The 19,000-nt window shown below is 44.3% G+C and overlaps 1 protein-coding gene across 3 annotated transcripts in view; it reads left to right on the forward strand.

Moving 5' to 3' along the window:
• The first annotated feature begins 3,234 nt into the window (after window positions 1–3,234).
• Window positions 3,235–19,000, forward strand: part of KBTBD2 (kelch repeat and BTB domain containing 2) — a 31,913-nt gene continuing 16,147 nt past the window's right edge. The window contains exons 1-2 of one of the 3 annotated variants that reach the window (XM_072598880.1): window positions 3,331–3,464; window positions 18,625–18,700. The gene's annotated coding sequence lies outside the window, so the exon portion shown is untranslated. Of the gene's footprint in view, window positions 3,465–18,624; window positions 18,796–19,000 lie in introns of all 3 variants that reach the window. The other 2 variants (XM_072598881.1, XM_072598882.1) reach the window with 2 other exon arrangements.

A 19,000-nucleotide genomic window follows, 5' to 3' on the forward strand; every position in this document is an offset into this window, starting at 1 on the left:
TCAATCAGTAGTATAGATTGAGTGCATAAAATACAGAAACAAATAAACACAATATCCAAGTGTTTTGATAAAACCAAAGACCCTAGTTCCTGGGATAGGTGCTTATTACTGACAAACACTTCTGAGCAAACTGGAAAGCAGTTTTCTAGAAATCAGGTGCAGACCAACAATTGACCAGATACCAAGATAAACTCCAAAAGATTACATGACAGATATAAAAGTGACCTGATAAGCTTTGACACTGTTCATCAGGCTTTCCTCTCTGGGTCTTTGTGACAACACTCACTCCAGGTTCTCTACTATCTATGTAAATGTTCCTTCTCGGTCTCCTTTGCTGGCTGCAATCCAGACCCAAATTCAAATTAGTCTGGCACTTACTAGTTAGGTAATCCTGGGTGAGTCACTTTACCTCTGCCTGCCTGCCTCAGTTTCCCCAGCTGTAAAATGGAGATAACACTAGCATCTATGTCACAGGGTTTGGAGGACTTCTCCAACATGCTGTACCAGGTCCTCTTCTCCAATCTAAGCCTTCTCTTGGCTCACCTCGTTCATTCTCTGTCTTCTTTGCTGACTCATCAGCCACATCTTGACCTCCACTTGTAAGTGTTCCCCAAAGTTGCATCCTGTGATCTTGTTTTCTCCATTCTGAACTCTCATCATAATCTCCTTGGCTTCTGTTCATCTATATGCAGATGACTCCCAGATCCAGATATACCTTTTCAGATATTCAGTTGGGCTCTACCAACTGTCTATTGGATATTCAAACTGTATGTTCTGTAGACTGCATAAATTCAACATTTCTAAAACTTATCTTTTACCCTAAAGTGTTCCCCCTTCCCAACTTTCCTCTTTTTGTCAAAAGCACCACCATCCTGAAATTAAAGTTATCTAGTCATATGAAAAAATGCTCTAAATCACTATTGTTTAGAGAGAGGCAAATCAAAACAACTCTGGGATACCACATCACACCTATCAGATCGGCTAACATGACAAAATAGGAAGATGATAAATGTGGGAGAGTTGGAACATTAATTCATTGTTGGTGGAGCTGTGAGCTGATCCAACCATTCTGGAGAGCAATTTGGAACTATGCTCAAAGGGTTACAAAAATGTGCATACCCTTTGACCCAGCAATATCACCTCTAGGACTGTATCCCCAAGAGATCATAAAAATGGGAATGGGTCCCACATGTACAAAAATATTTATAGCAGCTCTCTTTGTGGTGTCTAAAAACTGGAAATCAAGGGGATGCCCCTCAATTGGGGAATGGCTGAATAAATTACGGTATATGAACGTAATGAAATACTATTGTGCTATAAGAAATGAACAGGAAGACTTCAGAGAGGCTGATGCTGAGTGAAAGGAGCAGAATCAGGAGAACTTCGTACACAGCTACAACCACAGTGTGCAAGGAATTTTTCTGGTAGACTTAGTAGTTCATTGCAATGCAAGGACTTAGATAATTCCCAATGGTCTCTTAAGGCAAAATGCCTTCCACATTCAGAGAAAGAACTATGGAATTGGATCCTAGAATGAAGCAGATGATTTTCTTTTGTATTATGTTTTGGTTTATGAGTTTTCCCATTCATTTTAATTCTTCTATGCAACATGACTAAGGAGAAAATGTACTTAATAGGAATGTATCTGTAGAACCTATACAAAACAGTATGCCGTCTCAAGGACGGAGTGGAGGTGGGGGGAAAGAGGGGAGGGAGGGGAAAAAAATCTAAGATATATGGAAGTGATTGTAGAACACTGAAAACAAATAAAATAATTTTTTAAAAAAGCACCACCATCCTGCCAAGTGTCTCAGGTTCCTAATTTTGGAATGATCCAGGTCTTTTCACTTTTCCCAATCAGTTGCCAAATCTTTGCCTTTCTACCTCCATAAGACATCTCTTATTGACATGTTCTCTCTACTTAACATTCTCTCAACCTCACTTAGCCTCTTTACACCTGTTTCCTCATCTGTAAAGGGGAATAGTAATAGCATCTACCCAGGGAAGTGAGGACAACATGAGATGTTTGTAAAGTACTTTGCAAACGTTAAAGTGTTACATAAATGTTACTGTTCGTAACAAAATTACTTAGGCAACTGTTGCCTTCTGTCCTTTCTCACCGCTTGCCTAGATTATTACAACCACGTCCTAATAGATCCCCTTACCTTGGTCTTTGCTCCCTCCAGCGCACTCTGCATTGTAGACAAAGTAAAGTTCCTCACGGAGCGGAGCAGACCAAGTCCTCAACTCCCCCTCTAGCTCTCTTCCAAATTCAATTAAACACCAGTGGCTTCCTATTGCCTGGAGGCTCAACACCTGTCTGGCTTTTAAGGCCCTAGCCCACCAGGCCTCCCTCGGGGCTGCAGCCTACATCACCGCCTAGTTTCTTAGTTCAGGACCCTCCCATCTCCAGACTCTGTGCCTTTGCCCAGGCCCGTACCCCCAGCTTAGAAAGCAGCGCCCCGCCTCTGGAGTCCCACCAGTTTGAGTGGGGCCTTTGCTGTCCTCGCCCCCACCTGGTGCCCGAGCACGCTTTGTACGCATTAACTTTTGATACAATGTTGCAATTGCACGTGAACCCACAGGACTTTGTGGCCGTGACCTCCTCCAAAGCACGTGGCCCCCAAGGCTCTTTCCTCCCTCGATGCTCCTAGCCACCTCCGAGCGGATGCTAGGGTCCGCCCCATTTTACAAATGGGGAAACTGAGGCAGCCGGCGGTCAAGGGACTCGCTCAGGGTTACGGGGCCGGTAGGCACCGGATCCTAGTTCGAGCTCGGCCCTCTTGGCATGTGAGGGGCTTGACGGGGTGGACTGGGGGTGGTCGCAGGCCACAGCAGGCCCGGCACCCCGCCCTGGGAGCGGTTTCCCGGGCTATCTGGGGACCCTCGGGGCCCGCATCAAGGGAGGGTCAAAGTCTCTTCGGAAAGTTCCCGGGCCGGGGCTGGGGGTGGGGTGGAGGGGAAGGAGGGCGCGCAGCCCGCACAGCGGCCGGGGCGGGAAGGTCAAGGCTGCTGCGGCCCCTCCCCCTCCCCGTGCCTTGTCCCAGCTGCCGAGGCTGAGGGGAGCCCCCGCCTCGGTCGCCAGCAGAGGGAGGGGGCGGGGAAGGCTTTCGGGGGGCACTGCTCCTGGAAAAGCGCGGGACGAGACTGAGGGGGGCTGACGCCAGGACGCATGCGCGAAGGGGGAGGCCACAGGGATCACTGCTCCAGCCCCCCCCCCCCCTCCAGTCACGTGAGACGGGCGCCTGCCGGAGCCGAGAGGGGCGCGGCGGCGGAGGGCAGAAAGAGAAGCAGGACCGGAAGGAGGGGCGGGCGGACCGGTAGACGGACGGACGTGAGGGCGGAGCGTGGCCCGGCACCGCCCCTCCGCTCCCGCCCTCCCGGCGCGGCTCCTCTGCGCGCTGCTCCTCTCTCCGCCCGCCCAGACCGCGAACCCTCCTCGGCGGCGCAGGCCTGCGGCCCGGGTGAGTGGGGGGCCGGCGGGGCGGCGTGCTGCGGCCAAAGCGCTTCAGCCGGCGCGGGCCGAGGCTGGGGCGGGGGCGGCGGACAGGGACTCGGAGCCGAGCTGGGCCCGGGCCTGGGGGCGGCTCTGCCCGGCGCGGCCCTGCCCGGGGGCGTGGCGCCGCCGTGCGCATGCGTGGGCCTGGGCCCGGAACTGCGCCTGCGCTCTGGCTTAGCCCGCGCTGCTCTGGGGAAGCGGGCTTCAGAGGGGGGCGGGGCCCCGCCGCCCACACGTGCTTCTCCTAAGGCCCCAGGACCACCGCAACACCCTCCGCGACCCTGGGTGCCTTTCCCGTCATCCTTCTAGCTCTCAGGCCAAGCCGCAGGCGCGTGCTGTGTGCCAGGCGGAGGGGGCACCCCCACCTATCTGGAGTGGCATCTCCTGCCCGGTTAGACTGGAAGCGCCTCGAGGCCAGGGGGGCTATACCAGGACTTGGCGGGCACACAGTAGGCGCCTATTGGATGCTTTAATTTCCCTTCCCTACGTTGTCTTGGGGGCCTGTTGGCAGTCACCCCAGCACTTTAAAGTCTGACTCGGCATTGCCTGCTTGTTAGAGTGGGGAAACTGAAGCACGTGGCGCTGAAGGCCACTGCCGTGCCGGAACCTGGATGGGAACCCAGGCGTTTGTGAGCTCAGACTTGGCTCCATCTGGGCGCACCCCTGAAGGCCTTCCAGCGCCTCCTGTTTGGAGGGTGTTAGAAATGCTGTTTAAAGTGGGCCCAGGGCTTCCTCTCGGACCCTGAGGAGACTGAGGTCCAGAGAGGTTAAGTGGCGGGCCACGATCAAAGATCCTACAGCTAGTGAGTGGTTTAGCTCAGGGAGGATGGGAATTCGGTCTTTTTTATGTTTTATCACTTTATTTTTAGTATTCTTTTAAAAACGTGGAATTCCAAATGTTTTTTCTCTAGTCCCTCCCCCACTCAGTGAAAATGTGTCAGTTACACGTACAAATGTGTCAGTTACATGTACAAAGTCATGCAAAACTCTTCCTATTAACTGTTGCAAATAAACAATAAAACGCAAGAAACAAAGAAAGTGGAAAGTCAGCTTCAATCTACAGTTCATCACTTCTGTCTCCCAAGCTTTTTTCATCATAAGTCCCTTGCAATCATCTTGGATATTGATTGGAGTAGCTAAGTCGAACTTGGGTCTTCTTCAGGTAGAAGAGACATTCTATTTTATTTTCTGTGTTAACACTTGTACCTAAACATTAATAGTGTAAATCTCCAGTATTTCCAAAAAAATGAGTGATACAACTCATGGAGGCTACTTAACACATGGCAAGAAGTCAGTGAGAGCCTAACAATTGTTTTGGGCAAATCCAGTCGTTTGTGTTTCACCTCAGTCTGGGGATTTTTCTTACTGTATTTGGGAATTTTGTTTTCTCTTCTTCAATATTATCATTTTCAGTGTGAGCCTGCTTTTCCTGTCACTTTACCTGTGGTTCAGTTGCTGTTGAGTGAAGCTAGTTGGGTTTGAGACCTGTAAGTCAGCCTGCTTTACCGAGTTCCCAAATGGCAAACTGCTGCCCTGTTTTCCCTCTCTTCAGTGCGGTGGAGAAGAGATCGAAGCTCCCCAATGTACCAGGTTTCCTTAGAGTTTGTACCTCCTGCCATTCCCATTGGCTGTGTATGGTAAGAACCAGCCCTGGTCCTGAAGGAGCTGCATCCTTATGGGTCTTGTACGTTCCTCTCAGGAACAGTATAGTGAGTTTAGTTTTATGGGGATGGTTCATAAAATCCAAATCTATAAATGAATAGATTTAAACATGTGAGTGGCAAATATCTGGAAGTTTTGCTTGAAGTCTTAAAGTAAAGCTAGGAAGTGCTTTATCAGTGGTCAAAAAATATTTATTTAAACCAGGATTAAGAGGGAAACAAAACTGGGAAAGAATTTTTACAACCAGTGTCTTTGATAAAGACCTCATTTCTAAAATATAGAGAGAACTGAGTCAAATTTATAAGAATACAAGTCATTCCCCAATTGGTAAATGATCAAAATATATGAATAGACAGTTTTCAGAGGAAGAATTTAAAGCTGTCAATAGTCATATGAAAAAATGCTCCAAATCACTTGATTAGAGAGATGCAAATCAAAACAATTCTGAGGTACCACATCACACCTATCAGATTGGCTAACCTGACAAAACAGGAAAATGATAAGTATTAGAGAGGATGAGGACAGGTTGGGACGCTAATACATTACTGGTGGAGTTGTGAGCTGATCCAACCATTCTGGAGAGCAATTTGGAACTATGCCCAAAGGGCTATAAAACTTTGACCCAGCAGTACCACTTCTAGGGCTGTATCCCAAACAGATCATACAAATAGGAAAAGGACCCATATGTACAAAAATATTTATAGCAGCTCTTTGTGGTGGCAGAGAATTAGAAATTGAGGGGATGCCCATCATTTGTGGAATGGATGAACAAGTTGTGGTATATGAATGTAATGGAATACTATTGTGCTATAAAAAGTGATGAGCAGGCAGATTTCAGAAAAACCTAGAAAGACTTGAATGAACTGATGCCGAGTGAAGTGAGCAGAACCAGGAGAACATTGTACACAGTAACAGCGACACTGTCTGATGACTAACTTTGATGGACTTGGCTCCTCACAGCAATGCAGGGATCCAAGATGACTCCAAAGGACTAATGATGGAAAATGTCATCTATATCCAGAAAAAGAACTGTGGAGTCTGAATGCAGATGAAGCGGGCTGTTTGCTCTCTCTTTTTGTCTGTTTCTTCTTGTGGTTTCTCCCATTGGTTCTAATTTTTCTGTATAACATGACTAATGTGAAAATAGGTTCAATATGAATGCATATGTAGAGCTTACATCAAATTACACTTTATCTTGGATGTGGGCAGGAGAGAAACGGGGAGAAAATTTAGAATTCAAAATCTTTTGGAGGTGAATGTTGAAAACTAAAAATAAATAAATACTATTTTTAGGTCTCAAAACCCCAAACATTTATTAAGTACCAACCATGTGCCATGGGGAGCGCCAGGCCTCCAGTCAGGAGGCCCTGAGTTCCAATGTGGCTGTAGCTACTTCCTAGCTGTGTGACCCTGGATGAGTCACTTAACCCGGTTTGCCTCAGTTTCCTCATCTGTAAAATGAGTAGGAAAAGGAAATTGCAAATCACTCCAGTATCTTTACCAAGAAAACCCCAAATGGGGTCACAGAATTAGATATCACAGAAAACTACTGAACTACATGTGCTAGGTCCCTGTGCTAAGCACTAGGGAGGCTTACCTTTCAGAACTAAGGTAAGGTTCCTGTTAATTCTAAGGAAAATTGGTTTCCATCTTCTACAGTGAGATAGACATTTCACATGATTAACCTCACTTTCTGAAGACATTCATGTAGAAAGGCTTTTATTCAGAATTCTAAATCAGTCTTTAAAAAGTATTTACCAGGGTGCCTTTCTTTCTCACTAAAACATTTGTGGGTAGCAAATTTTTGTCAGAGTCCATCTTGAAGTAGATGCTGGTAAGATGTTTAAATGTCTAGAACAGGACTTTGGCTGTCTGTGCAAACCGAGGTGGAGTAGCGTTCAGGCTCTTAGAGGTGGCAGCTCTGTGAGACCACTGCCTTTCGGGACTAGGTGTCTCTGCCAGAAATTAGAAGGATTTCAGCATTTCCTAGCTACTTTTCTTGCGTGTAGGAGGTTAATTGGAGCAGCTGTAATCCTTTAGTGTCAGATGTATTTCCTTAGTGCTTTTCAAATGATGTGACGGAGATGATAGTGTTCAGGGAAGGGGACTGGCCCTGGCATTAATCACCTGGAGGGTTCCTGGATAATCATTTCAATTCCCTTGGCTGCCCTGTAAGGGGTTGTTTCTTTCATAAAACAAGGTATGTGATTCAATGAGTCTTCCTCATGCTTAGAGAGAAGAACTGTGAAAGTCAAGCATTTCTCTTACTTCAAGGCTGACAAACTCAGCAAGATGAAATGTTGTATTTGGCCTTGTGTTTTTTTCCTCAGTGAAATGATGGGTCCCATTTTATTCACATTGCCTCATAATTCATGTTCTCATTGAAGACACAGATAGATGTGAAAAGCAGTTCTGACACTGGCATGGCCTTGTACCCAGTACCAAAAATGAGAGTGTGTGCTGAAAAGGGTCCTGTCACTGTGAGTGTTCCCTGCCATGGTGCGGATCAGAACCCAAGGGCGCCTGCTCATCCTATCCCTACACAGCCCATGTCTTACCTTAAGTTCACCCCAGGATTCCATCTGAGAGGTCGAGGGGCCCTGTCCAATTTTCCTGAGGTTGAGGACACCAGTGCAGCATGCCAGATAGCCAACAAGACCTTACCCAGTTCCTGGTGGTCTCTCTCTACTCTTGCTTTCTCATGAGTGCTTACAGGAGTACCAGGTGCAGAGGTGCCTCAGTGAGATGAGAGATATTTCTCTTGGTACCCTAAACCTTCCCTAGGTACCAGAACTACCAATCTTGAGAAATACTGCTGTGTAGACCTTTTAGAAAGACAAGAAAGTAGTAAGCTCTCATTTCTCAAATATGTAGGGAACTGACGCAAATGTATAAGAATAAAAGCCACTCTCTAGTAGATAAATGATCAGAGGATATGAACAAGGTAGTTTTCAGAAGAAGAAATCAAAGCTATCAGTAGTGATATGAAAAGTGTTCTAAATCACTGCCCATTAGAGAAATGCAAATTAAAACAACTCTGAGGTACCTACCAGATTGGCTAACCAGACAAAAAAGGAAAATGACAAATACTGGAGGAGATTTGCAAAAATAGGGGCACCAGTGCACTGTTGGTAGAATTGTGAACTGGTCCAACAATTCTGGAGAACAATTTTATTTATTTATATTATTTCATTTTCAGTGTTCTACATTCACTTCCATATATCTTAGATTTTTTTCCCCTCCCTCCCCTCCTACCTCTACCCACTCCTTCCCTGAGACAGCATACAATTTTATATAGGTTCTACACATACATTCCTATTAAATATGTTTTCACCTTAGTCATGTTGCATAGAAGAATTAAAATGAATGGGAGAAATCGTTGGAGAACAATTTTAGAACTACATCCAAAGGACTGTAAAACTACATTCCTTTTGACCTATCAGTAGTGCAACTAGGTCTGTACCCCAGAGGGAACAAAGAAAAAGGAAAAAGCCCTATTTTTACAAAAAAATATAGCAGCTCTTTTTGTGGTGGCAAAGAATTGGAAATTGAAGGGATGCCCATCACTTGGGGAATGGCTGAACAAGTTGTGTGGAATGTGATTGTGATGGAGTACTAGTATGCTGTAAGAAATGATGGGGATGATAACCCCTGTGAACTGATGGAAAATGCAGTGTGCAGAACCAGGAGGTCGTTGTACATTATAACAGCAGTGTTGTAAGGGTGATCAATGGTGAAAGACTTCACTGCGCTGATCAGTATAATGACCCAAGATCCAGTGAACCAGAGGACTCATGTTGAAAAATACCATCTATCTGGAAGGGAGGGCAAATGGGAGGAGGGAACAATTAGAAGTAAACACTCTTGGGGAGGGACAAGGTCAAAAGAGAACAGAAGAAATGGGGGCAGGACAGGATGGAGGGAAATATAGTTAGTCTTACACAACATGACTGTTATGGAAGTCTTTTGCAAAATTACACATATATAGCCTACATTGAATTGTTGGCCTTCTCAGTGGGGATGGGTGGGGAGGGAGGAAGGAAGAGAAGTTGGAACTCAAAGTTTTAGGAATAAATGTTGAGAATTATTTTTGCATACAGCTGGGCAATAAGAAATACAGGTAATGGGGTATAGAAATTTATCTTGCCCTACAGAACAAGAGAGAAGATGGGGATAAGGGAAGGGGGAGGGGTGTTAGAAGGAAGGCAGATTGGTAGAAGGGGCAATCAGAATGCAAGGCTTTTTGGGGTTGGAGGAGGAGAGAGATGGGGAGAAAATTTGGAACTTAAAATTTTGTGGAAATGAATGCTGAAAACTTAAAACAAATTTTAAAAAAGAAAAGAAGAAAGGAAAGGATTTAAACTCAAGGGACTCCTATGATTGGGAGTGGGGAGAGATGGAAGACAATCCAGAAAAGGAGATCAAGAATGATTAATCAGACCAATAGGAAAACCAGGAAATATAAATACCATGAAAACCCAGAAAGCCAAAGAGACAGTGTCAAATGTTGCACAGACATCAACAAGGATTGAGATTGAGAAAAAGACTTGAATTTCACAATTAAAATATTGATAACCATGAGGAAAAAAAAAAGAAAAATACCATCTACCCCCAGAGAGAACTGATGAACTCAGTGCAGACTGAAACATACATTCTCACTTTATTTTTTCTTGCCTTTTTTTCTTTTTTTTGCCATATGGCTAAAATGGAAATAGCTTTTGCATGATTTCACATGTTTAATTGATAAATCATATTGCCTGCCTTCTCATTGAGTGGAGCAGGAGAGCAGGAGGGAGGGAAAGCATTTGAATCTCAAAATTTTTTAAAAAGTGAAAAGTAAATAAAATGTAAAATTCAGAAATCTGTTTTTAGTTTGGGTAACATCCTTCTGATGATTGCAGCGTTAGCAGACCCCTTGTCCATTTATGTAGATGGCATTTTATATTAGTCTCATTTTATAGTGGTTGCTCTGAGGCAGATAAGGAAACTGAGTCTCAAAGTGATTTCCTCCCCCCCATGTTTCCCCTGACCCTAATGTTGCTTTGAAGAGTCCTCCAATTCTGTTCTCATGACGGCACTGTGACAAGTGATGGTCAGCCTGGAAGTGATTTGGCGACCTAACATTCTGTCCCACAGACACCTACCCTGCATCTTCCCTTGTCTTTCACAGCTTGGAACTTAGTTAACTCTACTTCAGTAATGACTTATACCTAAGCCCATATGTGTAATTAAACAGACACCAAAAAAGTGTCCGCAGTTCTGGATCTAGAATGAGTGCCAGGGTTCAGATCCTGGCACCTGTGTGACCTTGGTCACATTTCATCTTTCTGGGCCTCAGTTTCCTCATTTATCAGATGATGGAGTTGGACCAGAAAAGCCGAAGTCTTTCCTATTCTAGACATCATGAGGTGGCATGTATGGCATTGTATTGGATGCTGGCACACCTGCCTTGAAACGTTTCCTTCATTTTCAACTATTGGCCAACTGTCTTGAGAAAATTCACATTTTTCCTTCTTCCCTGTCTCTTGAGTCCATTTGTGCAAAGAGCCCCAGTCATGACTGAAGAGTCATGCTAGTGATACCGTTGCCTCAGAGGAACGACTCAGAAATCAGTGTTACCTTTCAGATCTCATGAGGTTACCCAGAAGTTTACTTTGTAGTTTTCCACAATCTTCTCAAGATAAATTCCTTTTTTCAAAATTATCTTTTATTCACTTCACTGTTTTTTTCCATTCCTTTACTTGATTTGAAAGAGTTTTGCATTTTTCATTACAAATAAACCATTTTTGTCTACATTGTGGTTTTTGTGACTAAACTTTTTTTATTAGTTCAAATGGGAAAATGTGTTAAGTTGTATCACTTAAGTGTGGGGGAACAGAATGGGAACTGTGGACAGGAACTTTGAAGATTGCTTGTCGTGGAAAGGGCGATGTTTATTGGGTCCAGACTGTCATGACTTGTTGTCATTGGTGTTCTGTCTTTTGTGAGCCACAGTATGTGGGGAGAATATGGGAGTGGATAGCCAGGTAAGGCTCTAGAAATATGTTTCGTGAGCACATTCATGATGGTCCTGGGCTCTGTGATTGTCTTGAGTGATCCTAATTAATATTCCTGGGGGGAAGAAGCTAATGAGTGTGGCACCTGGACTGCTTCTACACCAGGACACAACGATGGGGATACGGCCTGCATGTTTGTGTGGGCTCATGACTCTTGCCTTCCGTAGCAGTTGTCTAGATTGCTCTTTTGGCAGTGGGTACCTTGGGCCAGGAGAAAGGAAGTTCTCGAGTCAGATGCTGAGAGCCAATGGTTGCCTTTACCTGTGCCTCTCAGCACCTACCAACTGATGAGGGGGAAAACAGGCTCAGAAAAGGAAATTGGTGAGGAAATCCCTTTGTGTTTGTTTTACTTCCCTAGGAATATGCATCACCCTAACAGGAGATGAGCTCCTCAAAGGCTGGGATTGTCTTGTCTTGTGTTGGTATATTTGAATCAGTCCTTGGGGATAGTGTCATAGGATCATAGACCGTGAGTTGGAAGGGATGTTGGAGGCCTTCGGTCCAAGTTCTTCATTGTCCGGAGGTAGAAGTGAGGAGCCAGGGAAGGGGAGGGCCTTGGTTGGCCAAGGTTTAAGGGGCAGAACTGAACGATGGCTTCAGGCTGTTCTACATTGACAGGTTCCGTTCAAGGACGAGGACCTATAATGTTCTCACTCTCACACGGCCTCTTAGATCCTTAGCTTCTTTCACAGTTTAGTTTGTGGACTTCTTTAGTTAGTACTTGTTCTCCTCAGGTTACTTGTGTCATCTTACTGGTAGGATGTTTTCTGTTTGTTTGGGTGTCTACGTGGACGACACCTATCACAGTGCTTCACACATATATAGTGCTTAATTATTGTCTGTTAATTGAAGGTTGATAATGATTTTGTATTGAAATTCATTTAAGAAAGCAAGGAAGGAAGGAAATTTTAAGCGTCTTCTATGTGCCAGGCCATTATCTCATTTGATCCTTACCTTGTGAGGTACGTACTGTTATCCTTCTTTTGTAGATGAGGAAATTGAGGCAGACAGAGGTGAAGTGGCTTGCCCAGGTCACCAAACTACTAGGTATCTGAGGCAAGATTTGAACTTATGTTCTCCTGAGTCCATGCCCGTCCTTCTATCCATTATGCCACCAGATGCTTTGGCTCCGGCCCCAGGGTCTTGTTTATCACCATAAAGAATTATCAGAGGTGAGGTGTGTGGGGGGGGTTTGTCTTTGAATACTCCATGTACTGGAGTATACTCTCCATATACTGTTGGTGGGCCTTTTGCCTTGTCATTTTATTTTGTCACACATTTGTTCCCTTTCAGAAGAACCAAGTCAAAGCTAATGGATTCCACAGAGCGCTTGGAGAAGGGTCAGGACTAGTTTCCATGCCATTTCAAGTTTGCCCTCTGTTTTAGCCAAACTGAACTAGAAGGGGGCTCTTCTCCACCTGTAACAAACACACTGCTCCCCACTTCATGGAACCCAGGCCCCCTCTTACATCTGCTTGTCCAGTGCCTCTGGAGACTCTGCTCCCTGATCCATGTGGAATCTGCTACTTTCAGGCCCTTCCTGGTTGTCTCCCCCTCACCTTCAGCTTCTGCTAATCTTTATGTTCTTCCCCTGCATTTGGCACCTTCACACCCTTGGTCCATGTTGGACTTAAGGCGCCATGACTTCCCCTCAAAGGATTCTGGTAACTGTATTTCAGCCTAGGTGGTTTCCTTTGTAATCCTTTGGTTTAGATTTTATGTGGCTAAAACCTGGTTCTGAGAAGGCTTCACCAGACTACCCAAGGGGCTGGGACACATCAGAGGTGCAGAACACTTGTCACACTTGGATCCATGTTGAATGACTGGACCAGCTTTCTGTACAGGTAAAGATAATTCTGGGAAAGTTCTGTAAGTAGGTGAAATGGTAAAGATGAGCTTGAGAAGTGACCTTCTTGTTATTTTCAAGCAACAGCATCAGGAATCACAGTGCATGCCTGTGTTCCAAAGAAACCTGGAGACAGAAGTAACTGGGTGAGGCAGCTACGTGAAACTCTGAGGGCAGATGTGTTTTGGCCATGCCCAGTCCTCCCTCCAACCTCCTCCTTATCCCCCAAATTAAATTAATACCTGGTATTTCCTAAGAATTTAAGATTTGTGTCACTCCTTGAGGTTTTGATCTGAATAGGGAAATGATTCCGTTTTGAGAAGTATACGTTTTAAACCTGACCATGAGAGCCTAGAGATTGGGCCACGCCTGCTTTTATAGGTGAGAATACAGAGGGGGGCAAAGGGACCCAGCTCCTGGGCTGGTCACCTGAACTGTGAAGCACTGGCTTCCAGAGAGTCTCCCAGCTGCCTTCCGCCTCTGACCTATGAGATGCTCTTCAGGTGGGGTTTTCGGTTTCAGATGAAAGCTGCCAGAGGGTGTTCATTCTCTTCTCAGAACAAGATTTCTGCTTTCTACCTCTGAAGATTTATCTGAAGAGGAAAAGATAATAGATGGAAAGCTGAGGACCAGGGAAAGGAAGTGACTCACCCCTGATCTTGCAGGGACCCTCCAAAACCCGAGTGCTCTTTCCCTTGGGCTGCAGTATTGTTTACACTGGCTCCTTAAAGTGGTTTTCAGCCAGTTCCAGATTTTGCAGGCACAGAATTTGAGAATTGTAAGGGGCCTTAGTGGCTATATTAACTAACTTTAACAAACGTTAACTCTTGACTTGGGAGTTCTGAACTTTTTCTTTTTTAAATATTTTGATAACTTTATTGCAGTATAGTTGGTGTCCCCCAGACTGTCAGAAGGGTCCATAACACAAAAAGGTGAAGAATCCACATTCTAAAGAAATTCTCACCAGAACATGCAACAGGCTGTCACTTGGCATCTGCTTGCAGACCTCCAGTGAGGGGAACCCACTCCTTGAGGCAGTTAAAAAACTGAGATTGGTTTGTAAGTTGATTCAGAAATCAACTTGCAGTTTTTAAGAAGGACAGTGTTATAGGATCTCAGGTCAACTCAGAAAAGTCTCTTAAAGACCTAAAGGTCAGTACTCTAGTATTTTGACAGGTACTGAATACTCATCCCACACTGCCTTTCTCTTCTGGGATGTGTCTGACTCTCTGTGATCCCATCTGGGGATTTCTTGGCCAAGAGTGGTTTGCTGTTTTCTTCGCTAGCTCATTTTACAAATGAAGGACTGAGGCAGACAGGGTCAGGTGATTTAGCCAGGTAGTAAGTGTCTTCCTGATTGCAGCCCTGACATTCTGTGCCACCTAGCCGCCCTGGTGCCTGTCCATGGTTCACTGAAACTGGTTCAAGACCCAGTGGGCTTGAGACCTTCCTTTGACTGTCCAGATGTTATCATCATTCTGTCTTTGATCAGGCTGTTTCCTCTTTTGATCATACAGGTTCTTCGGGATCAAACGCTGTAATAATAACATTACAGTACAGCATCATAGAGCCCTGCCCACTGTAGAGAACAGTCATTCGATGTGAAAAGCATTTGGCATTGTGTCGAGGCCCTAGAAAGTTATTGTTCTCCTTCCCCAGCGTTGAAGGGAGAAAAGAAGGAGGGAGTTTCCTGAGCCAGCTGATGTGATTGCTATGGCCTAGGGTGAAGGCAGTTAAAAAGCTGTGAAGACAGGAGTCTTCAACTGCATGTCACCTGGTAGCCTTATCTTCCTTATTTGGAAAATTCTAGGAATTGGCCCTCACGTTTCCTCCTTTCTTGATACCATTTTTGTTTCCAATAAGGATTCCATTCCTTTGATCTATTGTAGATCGATCTGTTTGGTACATGCTGCTCTTGATTTTTTTCTAAGGAATCTATTTCAGTCTGTCTCCATCCTGGTCTAGACTCATATTATTCCCTTCATGAACTGAATGAATATGGGAAGAAGAGGAAAAATAGGAATTCTGTTTTGGACATGTTCCCTGTGAGTGTTGCATTGCCTTGGAGAAATTCTAAGAGAGGTGGTTGTAGGCAGTTGGTGTTGTGGGCAGAAGAGAGGTCAGGAATGAATGGTCATACTGTCCCCAAAGTCTTAGTGCAGTCTTAAGGCTTAATAAACTTTCATAGCTTAAAATTGCTTTAAGACTTTCAGGTCCTGCTGTCTAGATTTAGGGGTCAGGCACAGAGATAATTGAGTCCAAGATCATCAAGAAAGGGTGCAAAGAGGGGAGAAAAGAGGGCCAATTACAGAAACTTGGAAGTTATTCAAACCCAATGGTTAGGGGTCATGTTGTGGATAATGATTAAACAAAAGAAACTACAAAGGGTCAAACAGGTAGAAGGAAAGCAGAAGGGCAGCTCTCTGGGTCACAGGAGTGGCGGAAGCTGCGTAAGGATGAACACTCCCGTTCCCTGGCCATCCTTCAGACCCCGGCTCATCTCATGGGCTTATTTTGCTGTTCATTGAACTGGCATTTCTTCCTCTCTGCCTTTTGCATAGAAGGTGCTATGCAGTCTTTCTTCACCTTTGCATCTTGGCATCTTTCCATGCTTTCAAGTCTTACTCTCAGGTGCCACTAGTTCTGGGAAATCTTTCCTAGGCCACTGAATTGACTTTTTTCCACATATTCCCTTCCATTTCCAATTAACTTTTAATTGACTTTTCTGTGTGAATGTTGTAAAATGGAAACTTCTTAAGAACAGGGACTTTGTGCCCAGTGCTGAGCCATAGTAGGTGCTTAACAAAAGCCTGTTGAGTTGAGAATAATCTGGAGGCAGGAAGTTTAGTTAGGATGCTATTAAGGTAGGCAAGGTAGGAGCTGAGACCTTCTGAAACAGGACAGATTCAGAAGGAGTCTGCAAAGGAAGGGACAGACACAAGAGAGAGTGTGAAAAGTAGGATTGACTAAGGTGCATAAAAGAGGAGGAAGTTTAGAGCCAGGATGACTCAGAGGTTGGTAAGGTCAGCAGCAGAAACAGAAAAATTAGGGGATACCTGGTTTGGGGAGAGAAGAAGATGGGTTTGAGTTACCTTGAAGTCATGCAGGTAGAAATACCAAGGAGGAAGTTGGAAATAGGATGCTAGAGTTCCATTAGATGAGAGACAGAGCAGAGCATGTGGGAATCACCTGCTTAGAAATGATCGTTGAAGCAATGGGAACAGGTAAGATCACTAGAGAGAAGAGGGCTGAGGAGGAGAGAGACAGAGAAGAGGGAAGGTCCTGGAGTCAGGAAAACCTGAGTTCAGATCTAGTGTCAGACACTTATTAGCTGTGTTACTGCAGACAAGTTAGTTAACCTCTTTTTGCCCTCATCTGTGAAATGGGCTAATAACACCTTCCAGAGTTATTGTGGAGATCAAATGAGATATTTGTAAAGTGATTAGCACAGTACTGGGCCCATGTAAATGTAAAAAATAGCAAGCTCCATGTAAACGTTAGCCTTTATATTACAGGTATTTCAACTTGACAGTTATGTGACTCCGAAGAGTTACTTAACCTCTTTGAACCTCACCTACAAAATGGGATAATGGTAGCAACTACCTTATGGGGTTATTGTGATAGTTATCTTAAAGTATTTTGCAAACCTTAAAGTTCTCTATAAATGTTAAAATGTTAAAGAGCTATATAGATGTGAGCTGTTATTCGTACTATCATGTAAGGCTCTTCATAGTTTCACCAAGCTGTGTTTCTAGCCTTCTTATTTTATTGCCTTCTCCATACTTTATGCCTTAATGATACCGGTTTACATTATATTCTCTTAATTTTACCATGGGCCCTCTTGCCTGTGCCTTTGTTCATGCCGTTTTTCAGTGTTCAGAATTTCCTCTTTTCATTTTTGCCCTATTAAATTTCTTATCTAGTCTTAATCACCGATGAGTGTTGCGTCAGACAGGTTGAGACGTGGGAAAGGCCAAGGATAGTAACAGCAGCATTGTTCGATGACCAAATGACTAACTGATAGACTGAGGTCTTCTCAGAAATGCAAGGATCTAAGACAGCTCCAAAAGAGTCATGATGGAAAATGCCATCCACATCCAGAGAAAGAGCTGAGGGTCTGAATGCAGATGAAGCAGACTATTTGTTCTTTTTTTGTTTCTTCCTTCTTGTGGTTCCTCCCATTGGTTCTAATGCTTTGTTACAACGTGACTAATTTGAAAATATGTTTAATATGAATGTATGTGTAGGGCCTATATCAGATTGCATACTGTCTTGGGGAAGGAGAGAAAGGGAGGCAGAGAAAATTTAGAACTCAAAATCTTATGGAAGTGAATGTTAAAAACTAAAAATAAGTTAATTTTTTAAAAGTGAATTAAATAAAAAAGGACAAGGTGTTTGCATCCTAGGCTTTGCATCACCAGTCTTCCTGAGCTATGTCTTACCACTGTCCATAGCTCCAGAGGAAAAGGTAAGGCTGATGACTTTGCACAGCCCTGCCTCACCTACCTCCCATCCACTTGGGAGTCAAGATATCACCTGACTGGTGTGATAGGTCCTCTTTCGGAAGGAATGATAAACAACAACAAGCTATTGAATTCCTACCTGTTTCTTAAAGGAAACCTTAAAAATAACTTTCTCCCCCTCCCTCCTCAACAACCCTCCCCACATACCTCTAGGTAATGACCTTCCTTTCTGCATTTCACTTAATACTTTGTTGTATATGTCTCAAACTCTGTCATGATGTAATTAATACTTTTGTCATCCTTCTTCCTGTGACTTTTTTTTCCCATGAGGGCAGGGAAACATTTCTTAGACGTATTTTGTGTCTCACCCCGCACTTTGTTTAAGTGCTCCGTATGCAGCAGCCACTCAATAAATGTGGAATGAATGACTCATTTTATCTTTAAGTTGGTGTTACTGTGGGAGAATAGCCAGTTTTTCCAGTGTATTTATTATCAAAAATGTTGTTAGTCTAAAAATGGTCTTGTTAGTACAGCCCAGGTGTGGTGGGATTGGTTTTTAAATGAATGAAGATTAGGTTAGGTTTATCTTGTAGTTCAAGTTCTGATCTGGAACAGAAAAGTCATTACCTTAAACAAGCCCAAGGTTGTTCTGTTTTCACCTGTTTTGGATCCTTCTGTAGCTAACTTTGTTGGAAACTTGACAGTCTGTATCAGACTCCTGTGCATGGATAGTTTGGCAGGAAGTACCACGTGACCCTTGCATGGGCACTCTGCATAACTGACGTTCTGGGAGCAGAGTGTTAGCGGCGTCAGCTAGATCATCATTTCTGGTTTCCATGTTAAAAGAATTTGGCCTTTGGAGTTTTGGAACTGAGCGTCAGGCACCTTAGGCATGAAGGTGCGCTACGTGTCCTTGCGTCCACTTCCTGCTTGGGTCTTCTCTCTCCCCTATCTGCCCTCAACAAGACTCCCTTCTGCACTTTCCCTCCAGAACTTCACCCCCGGGTATTCAGGCATTTCCACTGCAGGTGAGAAGAATGGAAGGGGCATAAATGATATTTAGTTGTAGTAAATGAAAATCTCTTTTATTGTTTACAGCTCCTCAGTGGTTCGTCTGTTGTGAAAGGAGCTGTTACTGCTGGTAGCTCATGTACATCCCCGAACTTTGGTTCAGGTGAGAAGCTGCTCTCAAACATCTGCTTTACTCTGACAGAACCATATCTGTTACCTCAGAAACAGTCTGGGAGGAAAAAAAAAGCAGGACCATGTGTAAGTCAATGTAGTTTGCATTATTCATCAATAGAAACTTTATGGCTTTCTCCAGTTTAGTCATATTGCTGTGGTTAGGCATTCAGTACTGGATTGGACTTAGAAATCAGTGCACTTCAGTGGATCTGTGATTAAATATCCATATGAGGGTCCCCTTCCCAGTAGTGTATGCAGGAGTGCATCTCGTCCCCTTGTTCCTGTCCCA

This window comes from Notamacropus eugenii, chromosome 3 (assembly GCF_028372415.1).
Source record: "Notamacropus eugenii isolate mMacEug1 chromosome 3, mMacEug1.pri_v2, whole genome shotgun sequence".
Taxonomy (NCBI): Eukaryota; Metazoa; Chordata; class Mammalia; order Diprotodontia; family Macropodidae; genus Notamacropus; species Notamacropus eugenii.